Source organism: Mirounga angustirostris, unplaced genomic scaffold (genome assembly GCF_029215605.1).
Source record: "Mirounga angustirostris isolate CCGP_5_RB_7025 unplaced genomic scaffold, mMirAng1.0.hap1 SCAF_11, whole genome shotgun sequence".
NCBI lineage: Eukaryota > Metazoa > Chordata > Mammalia > Carnivora > Phocidae > Mirounga > Mirounga angustirostris.
This window is the reverse complement of record NW_026991719.1, coordinates 14,417,773-14,433,412: the sequence shown is the minus strand read 5'-3', so window position 1 is coordinate 14,433,412 and position 15,640 is coordinate 14,417,773. Positions and strand designations below refer to the sequence as shown.

Here is a 15,640-nt window from a genome sequence, read left to right as displayed (position 1 = left end):
TTTTATTGAGCCTTTTAGTTTACAACATGAGGTAAAAGGAATGTCAGTTCTCCTTAACCAATATTTTACACAGCTGTAGTAAAATATTTCAAACTTTAGGGAATTTTAATGGATTACATATCTTAAAAGTTGGGAATCGAGTAAACAGTATTTGGCTTCTTGAATTTTCAAGTTGACTCTTCCCTAACAGTGGTAACCAGCTTTAATTAGTTACATAAGTTTCTTCAAAGCCATGTTTTATTGTTGCTGATGTCTTTGTATCTGAAGCATTGCTCTTTTAATCAATATCCACTAATTCCACTTTGAAACTGAGTTTTGCATTTGGTGGAATTTTGGCATCAGGCTGTCCTTTCTTACCATAAACGCATTCTGGTTCAATCTCCGGTTGAGCCTTTTCTCCTTTACTCATAGTTAAGAGTGCTTCATCCCATCCTCTGATAACTTTGCCTATTCCAACCTTAAAGCTTAAGGGTGTGGTATTTTTCTTCTTTGAACTTGTTTGAATATAGTATCGAAACCAGTCCCATCCTGTGGTGTTCCTGTATACCAGCAGTGAACAACATCTCCTGTTTTGGGAAAGTTGGTTTTATCTCCTTTTTTAAGAACACAATTTATATATTTTGGTGGACCCTCATCCAGAGTCTCTTCAACTTGGGTTTCTTTGGGTTTATCTTCATTAAGCTTCACATTTTTCACGTGCTCAGACACTTTACTTAAATTTTCAGTACCCTTGAAATGCTTACTTTCAAAAAGATGATTATAGGCTGTAACCAAATGGTCCTTGTTAGCTGTTTTGACCACATTCTCAATGTTTCCTAATAACTTATGTTCTGCAAGAAACAAATCTGAACTGTAGTCCTGTAAAAATTTGATAATGTCCTTCTTGGGTCGCTGCTTGCTGCTCCATGGTCTAGGTCCACTGTGGAATGGCTGCTGCCGTCTTCCCCCACTCATGATTCAACAGTTCTGTATATTACTCAGTGCTCATCATGATGAGCGTATTCTTTTTTTTTTTAAAGATTTTATTTATTTATTTGAGAGAGAGAATGAGAGAGAGAGAACATGAGAGGGGGGAGGGTCAGAGGGAGAAGTAGACTCCCTGCTGAGCTGGGAGCCTGATGTGGGACTCGATCCCGGGACTCCAGGATCATGACCCAAGCCGAAGGCCATCACTTAACCAACTGAGCCACCCAGGCGCCCCATGATGGGTGTATTCTTAATCCCCTTCACATATTCCACCCATTCCCTCCCCACCTCCCTTCCGATTACCACTAGGTTGTTCTCTGTATTTCAGAGTGATTTTTTCTTTTCTTTTATTTTTAAGATTTTATTTATTTATTTGACAGAGAGAGACAGCGAGAGAGGGAACAAAAGCAGGGAGAGTGGGAGAGGGAGAAGCAGGCTTCCCGCTGAGCAGGAAGCCTGACATGGGGCTCGATCCCAGGACACTGGGATCATGACCTAAGCTGAAGGCAGACGCTTAACAACTGAGCCACCTAGGCACCCCAGAGTGATTTTTTACAAAAGATTTTATTTATTTATTTATTTATTTATTTATTTATTTATTTGAGAGAGAGTGAGAGAGCACATGCAGCGGCGAGCAGCAGAGGGAGAGGGAGAAGCAGGCTCCTTGCTGAGCAGGGAGCCCAATGCAGGGCTGGATCTCAGGACTCCAGGATCATGACCTGAGCTGAAGGCAGATGCTTAACTGACTGAGCCACCCAGGCGCCCCTTCAGAGTGATTTTTATTTGTCTCTTTTTTTCTTTGTTTTGTTTCTTAAATTCCACATATGAGTGAAATTATGCATTTGTCTTTCTCTGACTTATTTCACTTAGCATTATACTCTAGATTCATCCATATTGTTACAAATGGCAAGATTTCATTCTTTTTTATGGCTCAGTAATATTTATTCCCCTCTCTCTCTCTCTCTGCACACACACACATACATACACATATACACACACCCCATGTCTTTTTATCCTTTCATCTATTGATGGACACTTGGCTTACTTCCATAATTTGGCTATTGTAAATACTGCAATAAACGGGTGCATATATCTTTTCAAATTAGTGTTTTTGTACTTTTTGGGCAAATAGTAGTGGAATTACTAGATCCTATGGTAATTCTATTTTTAATTTTTGAGGAAACCGCATACTGTCTTCACAGTGGCTGCACCAGTTTGCATTCCCAACAGTGCATGAGGATTCCTTTTTCTCCACCTTTCAGCAGCACTTATTTCGTGTGTTTTTTTTTTTTAAGATTTTATTTATTTATCTGAGAGAGAGAGAGAGAAAGAGAGAGAACACAAGAGGGGGGAGGGTCAGAGGCAGAAGCAGACTCCCTGCCGAGCAGGGAGCCCGATGTGGGACTCGATCCCGGGACTCCAGTTTCATGACCTGAGCCAAAGGCAGTCGCTTAACCAACTGAGCCACCCAGGTGCCCATTTCTTGTGTTCTTGATACTAACCATTCTGACAGGTGTGAGGTGATATCTCATTGTGGTTTTGATGTGCATTTCCCTGATAATAAGTGATGTTGAGCATCTTTTTATGTGTCTCTTGGCCATCTAGATGTCTTCTTTGGAGAAATGTCTGCTCATGTCTTCTGCCCATTTTTTAATTGGATTATTTGGTTTTTTTGGGTGTTGAGTTGTATAAAGTTCTTTATATATTTTGGATACTAACCCCTTATTCAGATATGTCATTTGCAAATATCTTCTCCCATTCCATAGGTTGCCTTTTAGTTTTGTTGATTGTTTCCTCCGCTGTGTAGAAGCTTTTTATTTTGATGTAGTCCCAATAGTTTATTTTTGCTTTTGTTTTCCTTGCCTCAGGAGACATACCTAGAAAAATATTACTATGGCCAATGTCAGAGAAATTACTGCCTCTGCTCTCTTCTAGGATTTTTATGCTTTCAGGTCCCACATTTAGGTCTTTAATCCATTTTGAATTTATTTTTGTGTAAGAAAGTGACCCAGTGTCATTCTTTTGCATGTAGCTCTCCAGTTTTCCCAGCACTATTTGTTGAAGAGACTGTCTTTTTCCCATTGTATATTTTTTCCTCCTTTGCTGAAGATTATTTGATCATGTAATTATGGGCTTATTTCTGGGTTTTCTGTTCTGTTCTATTGATCTATATGTCTATTTTTGTGCCAGTGCCATAATGTTTTGATCACTAGAGCTTTGTAATATAACTTGAAGTACAGAATTGTGATGCCTCTAGTTTTGTTTTTCTTTTTCAAGGTTGCTTTGGCTATTTGGAGTCTTTTGTGGTTCCATACTAATTTTAGGATTGTTTGTTCTAGCTCTGTGAAAAATGATGTTGGTATTTTGATAGGGATTGCATTAAATGTATAGATTGCTTTGGGTAGTATAGACATTTTAACAGTATTTGTTCTTCTGATCCATGAGCATAGAATGTCTTTCCATTGCTTTGTGTCCTCTTCAGTTTCTTTCATCAGTGTTTTATAGTTTTCAGAGTCTAGGTCTTTCACGTCCTTGGTTAGGTTTATTCCCAAGTATTTTATTATTTTTGGTACAATTCTAAATGGGATTGTTTTCTTTTTTTTTTTTTTAAAGATTTTATTTATTTATTTGACAGAGACATAGCGAGAGAGGGAACACAAACAGGGGGAGTGGGAGAGGGAGAAGCAGGCTTCCCATTGAGCAGAGAGCCTGATGTGGGGCTTGATCCCAGGACCCTGGGATCATGACCTGAGCTGAAGGCAGACACTTAATGACTGAGCCATCCAGGTGCCTGGGATTGTTTTCTTAATTTCTCTTTCTGCTACTTTATTATTAGTGTATCATTTCTGTATAGAAATGCAATGAATTTCTGTATATTGATATTATATTCTGTAAACTTATTGAATTCATTTATCAGTTCTAGTAGTTTTTTGGTGGAGTCTTGCAGGTTTTTTTTTTTTTTCCTATGGGGGAGAGGGGCAAAGAGAGAGGGAGAGAAAGAATTCCAAGCAGTCTCCATGCCCAGTGTGGAGCCTGAAGTGGGGCCTGATCTCACAACCCTGAAATCATAACCTGAGCTGAAACCAGGAGTTGGATGCTTAGCTGACTGAGCCATCCAGGCACCCCAGGTTTTCTATATATGGTATCATGTTCTCTGCAAATAGTAAAAGTTTCACTTCTTTCTTACCAATTTGGATGCCTTTTATTTTTGTTGTCTGATTGCTGTGGCTAGGACTTCCATATTGTGTTGAGTAAAAGTGGTGAGAGTGGACATCCTTGTCTTGTTCCTGACCTTAGGGGAAAAGCTCTCAGTTTTTCACCACTGAGGATGATGTTAACTGTGGGTTTTTCATATGTGGCCTTTATTATGTTAAGTTGTGTTTCATCTAAACCTACTTTGTTGAGAGTTTTTATCATGAATGTATGTTGTACTTTATCAAATGATTTTTCTGCATCTATTGAAATGATCTTACGTTTCTTATCTTTTCTCTTACTGATGTGATGTATCATGTTGATTGATTTGCAACCTTTGCATCCCAGGAATAAATCCCACTTGATCATGGTGAATGATTCTTTTAATGTATTGTTGGATTTGGTTTGCTAATGTTTTGTTCAGATTTTTGGCATCTGTGTCCATCAGAGTTATTGGACTATAGTTCTCTTTTTTTGTAGTGTTTTTATCTGGTTTTGGTAGAAGGCTAATGCTGGCCTCATAGAATGAATTTGGGTTTTCCTTCCTCTTCTGTTTTTTGGAATAGTGTGAGAAGAATACGTATTAACTCTTCTTTAATTGTTGGGAGTTTTTTGATTACTGATTCAATTTCATTGCTGGTAATCAGTCTGTTCAATTTTCTATTTCTTCTTGATTCAGTTTTAGCAGGACATAGGTTTCTAGGAATTTATCCGTTTCTTCTAGGTTGTTCAATTTGTTGGCATATAATTTTTCATAATATTCTCTTACAGTTGTTTGTATTTCTGTGGTGTCTGTTGTTATTTCTCTTCTTTCATTTCTGATTTTGTTTATTTGAGTCCTCTCTCTCTCTTTTGATGAATCTGGCTAGAGGTTTATGACTTTTCTTTATCTTTTCAAAGAAGCAGCTCCTAGTTTCCTTGATCTGTTCTATTGTTTTTTAGTTTCTATTACATTTATTTCTGCTCCAATCTTTATTATTTCTTTCTTTCTACCAGTTTTGGGTTTTGTTTGTTGTTCTTTTTCTAGCTCCTTTAGGTGTAAGGCTAGGTTGTTTATTTGAGAATTTTCTTGCTTCATGAGGTAGGCTTGTATTACTCTGAACTTCCCTCTTAGAACAGCCTTTTCTGCATCCCAAAGATTTTGGACTGTTGTGTTTTCATTTTCATTTATCTCTGTGTATTTTTTAATTTCCTCTTTGACTTCTTGGTTGACCCAATCACCGTTTAATAGCATGTTATTTAACCTCCATGTATGTATGTTCTTTAAAGATTTTTTTTTCTTGTAATTTCTAGTTTTGTAGCGTAGTGGTTGGAAAAGATGCATGATTTGACTTCAGTCTTTTTGAATTTGTTGAGACTTGTTTTGTGGCCTAACATGTGATCAATTCTGGAGAATATTCCATATGCACTTGAAATGAATGTGTATTCTGCTGTTTTAGAGTGGAATGTTCTGAATATATTTGTTAGATCCATCTGGTCCAATGTGTCATTCAAAGACACCGTTTCCTTGTTCATTTTCTGTTTGGATGACCTATCCGTTGATGTAAGTGAGGTGTAAAAGTCTCCTACCATTTTTGTATTACTATTGATTACTTCCTTTACATTTGTTATTCGTTGTTTTATGTATTTGGATGCTCCCATATTGGGTGCATAAATATTTACAATTGTTACATCTTCTTGTTGAATTGTTCCCCTTATGATTATGTAGTATCCCTCTTTGTCTCTTGTTACAGTCTTTGCTTTGAAGGCTATTTTGTCTGATATTAGTATTGCTAACCTGGCTTTCTTTTCACTTCCATTTGCATGATAAATGATTTTTCATCCCTTCGATCTGCATGTGTCTTTAAGTGTGAAATGAATACTTGTGTGCAGCATATAGATAAGTCTTGCTTTTTTATCCATTCTGTCACCTTTTGTCTTTTGACTGATGCATTTAGTCCATTTACACTCAAAGTAACTATTGATGAGTATGTACTTACTACCATTTTGTTACTTGTTTTATGGTTGTTTTTGTAGTTTTTCTCTGTTCCTTTCTTCTCTTGCTCTCTTCTCTTACAGCTTGCTGGCTTTTTTTTTTTTTTTTTTTAAGATTTTATTCATCTATTTGAGACAGAGAGAATGAGAGAGAGAGAGCACATGAGAGGGGGGAGGGCCAGAGGGAGAAGCAGACTCCCCGCCGAGCAGGGAGCCCGAGGCGGGACTCGATCCCGGGACTCCAGGACCACGACCCGAGCCGAAGGCGGTCGCCCAACCAACCGAGCCACCCAGGCGCCCCTTGCTGGCTTTCTTTAGTGACAGGCTTGCATTCCTTTTTCTTTATTTTTTACTTATCTATTACCAGTTATTGATTTATATATAGTGACCATTAGGTTTATAACATTTTCTGCATATAGTGTTCTATATTAAGGTGATGGTTGCTTAAGTTTGAACCCATTCCAGAAGCACTAAATTTTTACTCCTCTCTCCCCTACGTTTTAGATATATTGTGTCATACTTTACATCTTGTTATTTTGTGAATCCCTTCACTGATTTTTATGCATATACTTAATTTTACTGCCTTTGTGTCTCCTACTTTTCTTACTTCTGCTTATGGACTTTCCTTTCTACTCAAAGAGTCCCCTTTAACATTTCTTGTAGGGCTGGTCTAGTGGTCATTAACTCCTTTAACTTTTTTGTGTCTAGGAAATTCTTTATCTCTCCTTCTATTCTGAATGATCCCATTGCTGGATAGGTATTCTTGGCTACAGATTTTTCTTTCAACACTTTGAATATATCATGCCATTCTCTTTTGGCCTGCAAAGTTTCTGCTGAAAAATCAGCTGATAGCTTTTGGGGTTTCCCTTGTACATAACTGTTTTCTTTTTTCTTGCTGCCTTTAAATTCTCTATCACTACTTTTTGCCATTTTAATTACTGTGTGTTTCGGTGTGGACCTCCTTGGGTTGTTTTTTTTGGAACCTGTCTGCCTCCTGGATCTGGATTTCTAATTCCTTCTCCAGATTTGGGAAATTTTCAGCTATTTTTTCCTCAAATACATTTTCTGCCCCCCACCTTCTCTCTTCTTCTGGGATCCCTATAATATCAGTATTACTACATTTGATGATATCACTGAGTTCCTGTAGTCCATTTTCATTTTCTATTATTCTTTTTTCTCTCTCCTGTTCAGCTTGATTTCTTTCTGATACTCTGTCCTCCAGACCACGGATCCATTCTTCTGCTCTTTCATTCTATTATTTATTCCCTTTAGTGTGTTTTTAATTCCAGTTATTGAGTTCTTCATCTCTGGTTGGTTCTTTTTTATGTTTTATATATCTTTGTTGAAGGTCTCACTGAGGTCCTCCATTCTTTTCTCAAGTCCAGTGACAATTATGACAATTACTTTAAATTCTCTATCAGGCTTACTTATCTCTGTTTCGTTTAGCTCTCTTGCTGTGATTTTTTTTTCCTGTTCTTTCATTTGGGACACATTCCTCTGTCTCCTCATTTTGTCTCTTTCTCTGTGTCTGTTTCTCTGTGTTAAGGAAGTCAGCTACATCTCCTGCTTATGAGTAAGAGGTCCTGTAGTGCCCTGCAGTGCAATGTGCCCTGTTCACCAGAACCTGGTGCTTCAGGGGTATATCCCATGTGCGTTGCATGTGCCTTACTATTGTGGCTGAGCTGCATTTGCCTGCAGTCCAGTCATCTGCAATGGCTTTCTTTGCCTGTTATGGGCAGGGGTTGGTCATGGTGGTGTTAGTGGGCCAGTCTGGGGCCACCTTGGGCCTGAGTTTGGTCAGACCAGGTGTTTGCCAGAGCTGCAGTAGCAGTAAGCTGCAGGGTGCTCTCCCTGTGTTGTCCCCTGAAAAGCTTTCATTGGTGAGTGGGGCCTGCAGGCAGACCAGATGTCTGCCCCCAGCCCACTGCTGGGGCCTCAGTTGGACTGGTGTGTGTGGCTTTCTTCTCCTCTCTCTCCAGGGCAGGAGTCACTTTGGGGTGGTGCTAACCACTGTTAGGGCTGCTTTCACACTGTGGCTTGTGGCACCAGTTTGGATGGACTCCTGCAGAGGTGGTGTTGGAGGGGGAGGGTCTGCAGGAGAACACAGGGGTGAGGTGTGTGGTGTTAGCAAGGTCTGGGCTGGTTTGCTGTGGGAGGCGACTTGTAGCTACTTTGGAGTTCTTCTGCCATGGCTGGTTTGGAGGGGGTGAGTCTGCAGAAGAGTGCAGGGGTGGGTGCACTATTAACAAGCTAGGTGGAGAGTGTTCACACTCTGCTGGTTCCCACAGGTGACTGTGTATCTAGGCTGGGGGATGGGTTAGTGAAATAGTGCCTACAAGCTCTTTTGTTCCTAGAGAAGTTTCCCAAAGACCCCTTCCCCTCCACCACACCCTGAGATTAGTAAACAATTCTCCATCCTGTATACCGCAGGCATTTTTCAAACTGCTGCTTCGACGCTGTATCTCTGTGGGGCTGTTTGTTGTGCTGTCTCTTTAAGGGTGGGGGACTCTGTTTCCTGTCACCCTTTGGCTCTCCAAGAGCCAAGCCCACTGATTTTTAAAAGTTCTACTTGTCAAGTCCCACTGATTGTAAGAACTCATGAAGGTACGCCTCTCTAGTTTTCAAAGCCAAATGTTATGGGGATTTGTCTTCTGGTGCTTGTTCCCCATGCCTGGGGTGCCTGGGGTGGGGTCTGCTCCTCTCTCCTCTGTGCCCACAGCACTCCTCCTTCCTGTGGACAGTCCCATAGGTCACCTTAGTTCCTGACCATGTCTCTGCCCTTCCTATCCTCTTTGATATGGCCTCTACTCTACATTTAGCTGTGGAGAGTCTGTTCTGCCAGGCTTTGGGTTGTTTTCTGGGTTATTTACACTGATGTGGGTGTTACCTAGGCATATCTATGGTGAGCCTAGGGTCCTCCTTCTCTGCCATCTTCCCTGGAAGTTCCCAGAACTTTTTTAGTCTCTAAAAAACCTACTGCAAACATACTAAATGATAAAAAGTTGAAAACTTTTCCTTGGAGATCAGGAACAAGACAAGGATGCCCCTGATAATCACTGCTATTCAGCATCTTTCAGTGTTCTGGCCAGTGCACAAAACAAGAAAAAGGCATAAGAATTAGAAAGAAAGAAACTGAAAACGGGCAGTATTTACGTATGATATAACTATATTCATAGAAAATCCAAATGGTTTGGCAGATAAACTATTGGAATTAATAAGAGAATTTAACCCAGTCTCAGGATATAAAAGCTCAGTATCCAAAAATCCAATATATTTCTCCATACCAGCAACAAACAAAATGAAATTAATATAAAATACTGAGGAATAAATCTAATAAAAGATATGCAAGACATCTACAGAAAAAAATGATCAAACCTTATTCTGAGGCATTAGAGAAATATAAAAAGGGGGAGATATGCCATAGTAAATATGAGCAAAAAAGATGCCAATTCTCCCCAAATTTAATTCTAAATTCAATGCAATTGCAATAGATGTGTTTGGGTGGAACTTGACAAACTGATTTTAAAATTCATATAGAAATACAAAAGGATAAGGATAGCCATTAACCTTTTGAAGTAGAAGAATAAAGGGGAAGACTTTACTGGATAAGAAGAGTATTATAAAGCTTTAGTAATCAAGACAGTATGTATTTTTTTCGGGGATAGAAAAATAGACCAGTGAAATAGAATGGAGAACTCAGAAATATATCCATGCAGAAGGTCAATATTTGACATATGTTGTACTGTAGAACAGAGGAGAAATGTCAGTCCTTATAATAAATAGTACTGAGATGAGTGGCTATAATTAAATTAAATTAAACCCCTATCTCACACTATACCCCCAAATATATTCCTGTATATTCATGTATTAAAAACCTAAACATGAAAGGAAAAACAAGAAGCTTGTAGAAGATAATATAGGGAAATATCTTCATGAGCTAGTGGGTAATTGCATAAACAAGATGCAAAAGATACCCTAACTAGAAGGAAGGGAGACTTCTGTTCATCAAAAAACAATACAAAGAGTGCAAAGATAAACCAAGAAAGAGAGTGAGGGAAGGTATTTTCAATTCACAAAACTGAGAAAACTAGTATTTTGATGTATTAAGAACTCTTATATAGGCATGGCCTGGGGAAAAGGATGGGGTTGTGCTGACAGACAAATTTGGGGAAAACTGAGGCCAGGAAACTTTTGTCTCATTCATGGTTTGAAAGTCTCAGAAAAGTCCTCTGAACAGAGACCTATTTGCCAACATGGGATGACTCAGCCTAGTAAAGAGAGGCATTATCAGACATTGTGAGTGTCTTAGTCATGTTCATTAGAAGCAGAGCTTGAGACAAAGATTCTGGTGCCTGCTGTATATTGGAGGAATGCTCTCAGGAGAAAGGGAGTGAGGGAAGTGGGACAGGGCAGGGGAAGGTGCTAAGCAAGGATGTGTTCTTAGCTCTAGCCTGATCCCATAGGGAGTTCTGTACTATGAATTGTACCATAGAGTTGTTTCCCCTTGAGGCAAGGGGGTCAGAATTCCATAGCCCCCTGTAGCATTTAGTCCTTGGCTGTGGGTTGTATCCCAAAGGTGGGGGTAAGCCTAGCTTCCTGGGTAAAAGTGGCCCCCACTCAGCTGGGTGACATTCTTTAAAGAAAGGGACATTTGTACACAGCAACCAACACACAACCTCTGGAAGGATTGTTGAATTGGTTGGCAAAGGGGATCACTGTGGAGTACCAATAGTGTCCTCTGCAGTGAGGACTTGATTAACACATCTGAGTCAACCTTTATTCTCACGTTGTATGAATCCTGTGTTGGAGCCTGGAAGCCTGCCAAGATGCTGGCCACCACAGAGAATAAATGGTGAACTCTGTGTCCGGGGGTGAGAAGGAAGTTGTGACAGGGAGTCAGAGGATTTCTAGAGATGAGATTGAAGCAGCTAGAGGGAGAGGGTCAATATGCTCCTAGAATAGTGACTGAGCCAAAAAAACAAAAACAGAAATAGACAAAAAGGTCATAAGCTGTGGACCCTGACCTCAAGGCTAGTGGGGACACAGCATCAGAGAATACAAGGACACATTTTCTCCAAGAGCAGTTCCATTTCCATCACCCAGGCTCTAGCCTTGAGAAGTCCCCAGGGGTCAGAAATAAGTGCCATAGGGATTTGTGAAGAATAATTATATCAGGTTTTTAGGAAATAGAGAAACCACATTTATACTGCATATCTGAATTGTAGTAAAAGTGAAATTTCAATGCCCACTTTGAAACACTTTAAGGCTACGAGATTGTTATATTCGAACACATAAATGAAGTAAACAAAATCTGACCTTTGACAACAAGATTGTAAACCCTTTGAGAGCAGGGTCGTGTAACCCACACAGCGAAGTGTTAGATAATTCCTTTTTACCTCATATTCTCTCATATTTGAAACTCATCCTCTTTTGTTTCAACCCACGTGTCTTACCAAGAGCCATTGGTAAAAATCAGAAGACACCGGAAAAAGAAGCTTCAACTATAAATTGTATTGGTATATCTGTTACTAATTTAGAGAAAAATCAATTTAGACCCACACCTCACCCCATAATGCCAGATGAATAAAATATATATAAAAACTTAATTCATAAAGAAAAACATTGAATTTTAATGAGGTCTCTTGAGTTCTCTCTAAAGTTTATAAGCTTTAAAGTGATAGACCTTACAATTATGATTGAAAAATCTGACTACATAAAAAACTTAAAACTTTATATAAAAGGAATTTTAAAAGCACAGAGGAAATATTTTTTAACAAAAAATATTTTTAACAAAAAAAGAGGCTTAATATCTTAGACAAATTAAAAGGAAAACATTAATATCACAATAATAAAGAAGAAAAAGACAAGGCAATGCCAAATGAGGAATTATGCTCAGTAAACAGATAAATGGGAAAGTGTTAAACCTTTCACTTCAATCTTAAATACTTACTAAGCATCTACAATGGGCCAGACACAATTCTAGGCACTTTATCAAAGGAGTTCTAGGTACAGACACCAAAGAATACAAATCAAATTACTAATCAGATACTAGTGAGACTGATACTTACATATATATTTTAGGTTTGTTTATTTATTTTAGAGAGAGCATGAGAGAGAGAGAGAGCACGAGCAGGAGGGGCAGAGGGAGAGGAAGAGAGAGAATCTCAAGCAGGCTCCATGCCAAGCGTGGAGCCTGACACAGGGCTTGATCTCACGACCCTGAGATTGTGACCTGAGCCAAAACCAAGAGTTGGATGCTTAACTGACTGTGCCACTCAGGCACCCCGAAACTGATACTTTTATACACTGCCGTTGAAAGTAAAATTATACAATCCCATTTGGATTTGGCCATACCTGTCAATAGATAGCATTGTTCAAATCCTTTAACTTAGGAATTCTACTTTGGGGAACATATCTCCAAAGGGAAAAATAATCCCAAGAGAGGAAAAAAAACCTTATATACCTGAAGATGTTCATCACATTGTATTTTATAAAGAGAGAGAAAACATATATGAAAGCACCTTAAATATTAAATATTTTAATCCAAATTTTCTCAAATTAATTTTTCTATAGAATTCTTTTTCATAGACTATTAAGAAGTTTGAGAACACACCTTCAGGAAGAAAGGGACCCATAATTTTGATGATCATCCAGTTAAGATTATAGGGCTATGATGTAGTTCATATAGTAATATGGTTTTGGTTGGGTGAAATGTTTGGAGCCCAGGCCCACCTAAGCACTAGCCTCTAACCCAGAAGAGAGTTTCTAAAACATAAAGAGGATGAAGTCCCTTGAGAATGCACTTTTCTGGTTTTTCCATGGTATGAGCCTCTCATGTGGTTTTCAGTAAGGCTAGATGAGGCAGCTCCAACTTACCTACTGGACACAGGCCTTGAACTCAGAAGGAATGAGAATGACTCTCTTATTTTATACAGATGAAGACTTTCACAGAAAAGACAAGACCCCTGTTATTAGCTAGAGAGTTCAGAAGAACAGGCAAACTACATGTTTGGGTCTCAGAGTAAACATTCTCAGAGCAGTAATGAGCACTAGGAGCTCTCCAAGGTTCTGAAAAACTGCACCTTTCTCCAACCTGATGGAATCTTCATCTCACTGTCTCTCACCTAAAGGATTCACTACCTCTTCTTGCCTTGACACTTGCCCTCTGGCCTCTAACTCCTTGATACAATCTGTCTGTGACTCATGCCTAGTGGGACTTCAGTCACTGTTTTTTATCTGCCTGTGCTGGCCGCTTCATTTATCATTGTCCTAAAGGAAGTCTATTTGAAGTTATCTCAGTAGGAGAGAATACATGTTTTAATAACTTTTGGTTGTACTATCAGGAAGGAAAGGAACTCAGGAGAGATAATTTTCAGATATGTCTTCATACCTGAGAAAGTACTAGAAGAACACATGGAAGAAACAGAAAGAAGACATCTTCAGAGAGTTGACTACATGTGACTCATTTGTCATACTTTTCAGTCCTTCACTTACTGCATAGCAACAGGGTATAGCAAGGTGCCTTATATAAGGTTGGTGCTGGTAAACAAATGAATATTAAACTATGCACTAGGAGAACAAAGTTCTAGTCCTGACTTTATTATTTTTTTAAAGATTTTATTTATTTATTTGCCAGAGAGAGAGAGAGAGAGCACAAGCAGGGGGAGTGGCAGGCAGAGGCAGAGGGAGAAGCAGACTCCCCGCTGAGCAGGGAGCCCGATGAGGGACTAGATCCCAGGATCCCGGGATCATGACCTGAGCTGAAGGCAGACGCTTAACCGACTGAGCCACCCAGGTATCCCATGACTTTATTTTTTTTTAACTGACTAATTGTATAACATTGGACAAATCATTTAACTTCTCTGTATTAATGTAAGGTAATTGCTGCAGCAAACAACCCCCAAATTGCAATCACTTAAAACAATGTAAGCTTCTTTGTCACTCATACAACAATCTAATACATATTCCTGGTTGACTGGCTTTCCTGGATAACTTTCCTCCAAGTGGTGACTCAAACTTCTTCCAGATTATAGCCTTGCTATTCTCTAAGTTTTTTGAGTAATCTTCATTCAGCTAGTCAATGAGGGGAAAAAATGGGGAGTGTGCTTTCTCTGACTGTGAATGAGTGACTATCATTCTCACTGGGACCACTGCCCAATTCCTTAGGGGACAGTCAAGACCAGTGTTCTAGCCCTTTGGTTATTCTTCAGTGGGTTTCTGCTGGGGCCTGTTTTGGGCAGTCTGTTCTCTTGCACCCGGTTCTCTCCCAGCTCTTCATAGGAGTTGTTCTGCCGTCACCTTGGAATGCTGTTCTCTCTCTACTTACTCCCTGACATCTTGTACTCCAGCTTCTGATGCCTGGTCTTTCTAATACTCAGTAAATATTTGCTAAACTGCTGGTGTTCAAAAAAAAAAAGAATGGGGAGCTTATATTTTGGAGGATTTTATGGGTCCGGCCTTGTAGTGGTACAAATCACTTCTACCTACCTTCTATTGGACAGGACCCATCCCATGTTCACACCTAACTGCAAAGGACCTTGGAAAATGTAGTCTTGATATATGCCAAAAAGGAAAAGGGACACCGTTTGGTAAATAACTGGCCTTACTCTCTAGGTTTTGGTTTCTCAATGGTAAAATGATTCAAATAAAATCTGTTCTTCCTTCTCCATGGAGTTATTGTAAAGGTCAAAGGAGATTACCTGTGTGAAAAAGTCTTGAAAACTGTAAATCAACGTATACAGGATATACAGGAAGGGAATCATTATTGCTTAGCTTACCTACCTTTGAGTGTTAATTTTAGGAGTGGAAAAAAACGTGTTCTGTCTTTGGTAGGACTCCTTATAAGTTGGTCACAGTATATACCAAGTATAAGTATATTTAATGGGATAATATATTTTCTCATATGGGGCAAAAATAAAGATTGTAAATGAACCTTTGGCATTTCATAATATGAATGCCTTGGTGGAAGTATACTAGGATGGATTTAAGGGAAAGTACCATTTTGTGTTCAAGCCTAATTTTTTGCCATGCTCCTGAAGACGCTTCTAACCTCCCAGACAATAAAACCTACCATAGGTTTGATAATAGGTGGTACATTCTTTCCTCTTTGAAAGTCTTCCCTGGACTGGGTATTGTAAATGGAATATCTATTAGGATTGTTGCGCATGACTTCTAATTATGGACGCACATACACACACACAGCTCCTTTGTCATTTTTGAAAAGATTTTATTTATTTATTTATTTGAGAGAGAGAGAGAGAGAGAGAGAGAGAGAGAGCCAGTGATAGTGAGAGAGAGCATGAGCAGGGAGGAGAAGGAGAAGCAGGCTCCCCAATCAGCTGGGAGTCCGACGTGGGGCTTGATCCCAGGAACCTGGGAACATGACCTGAGCTGAAGGCAGACACTTAACCGACTGAGCCACCCAGGTGCCCCTACTTTGTCATTTTTCTGAAGCCCTTCATCCTCAGCAGTCGGAAACTCCTCTTACCACTAACTCCCCAACTAAGCA

The 15,640-nt window shown here is 39.4% G+C and overlaps 1 pseudogene; it reads right to left on the bottom strand.

Annotated features, from left to right (window-relative positions):
* Window positions 1-277: 277 nt before the first annotated feature.
* LOC123843415 (peptidyl-prolyl cis-trans isomerase FKBP3-like) overlaps window positions 278-15,640 on the bottom strand; it is a 32,148-nt pseudogene continuing 16,785 nt past the window's right edge.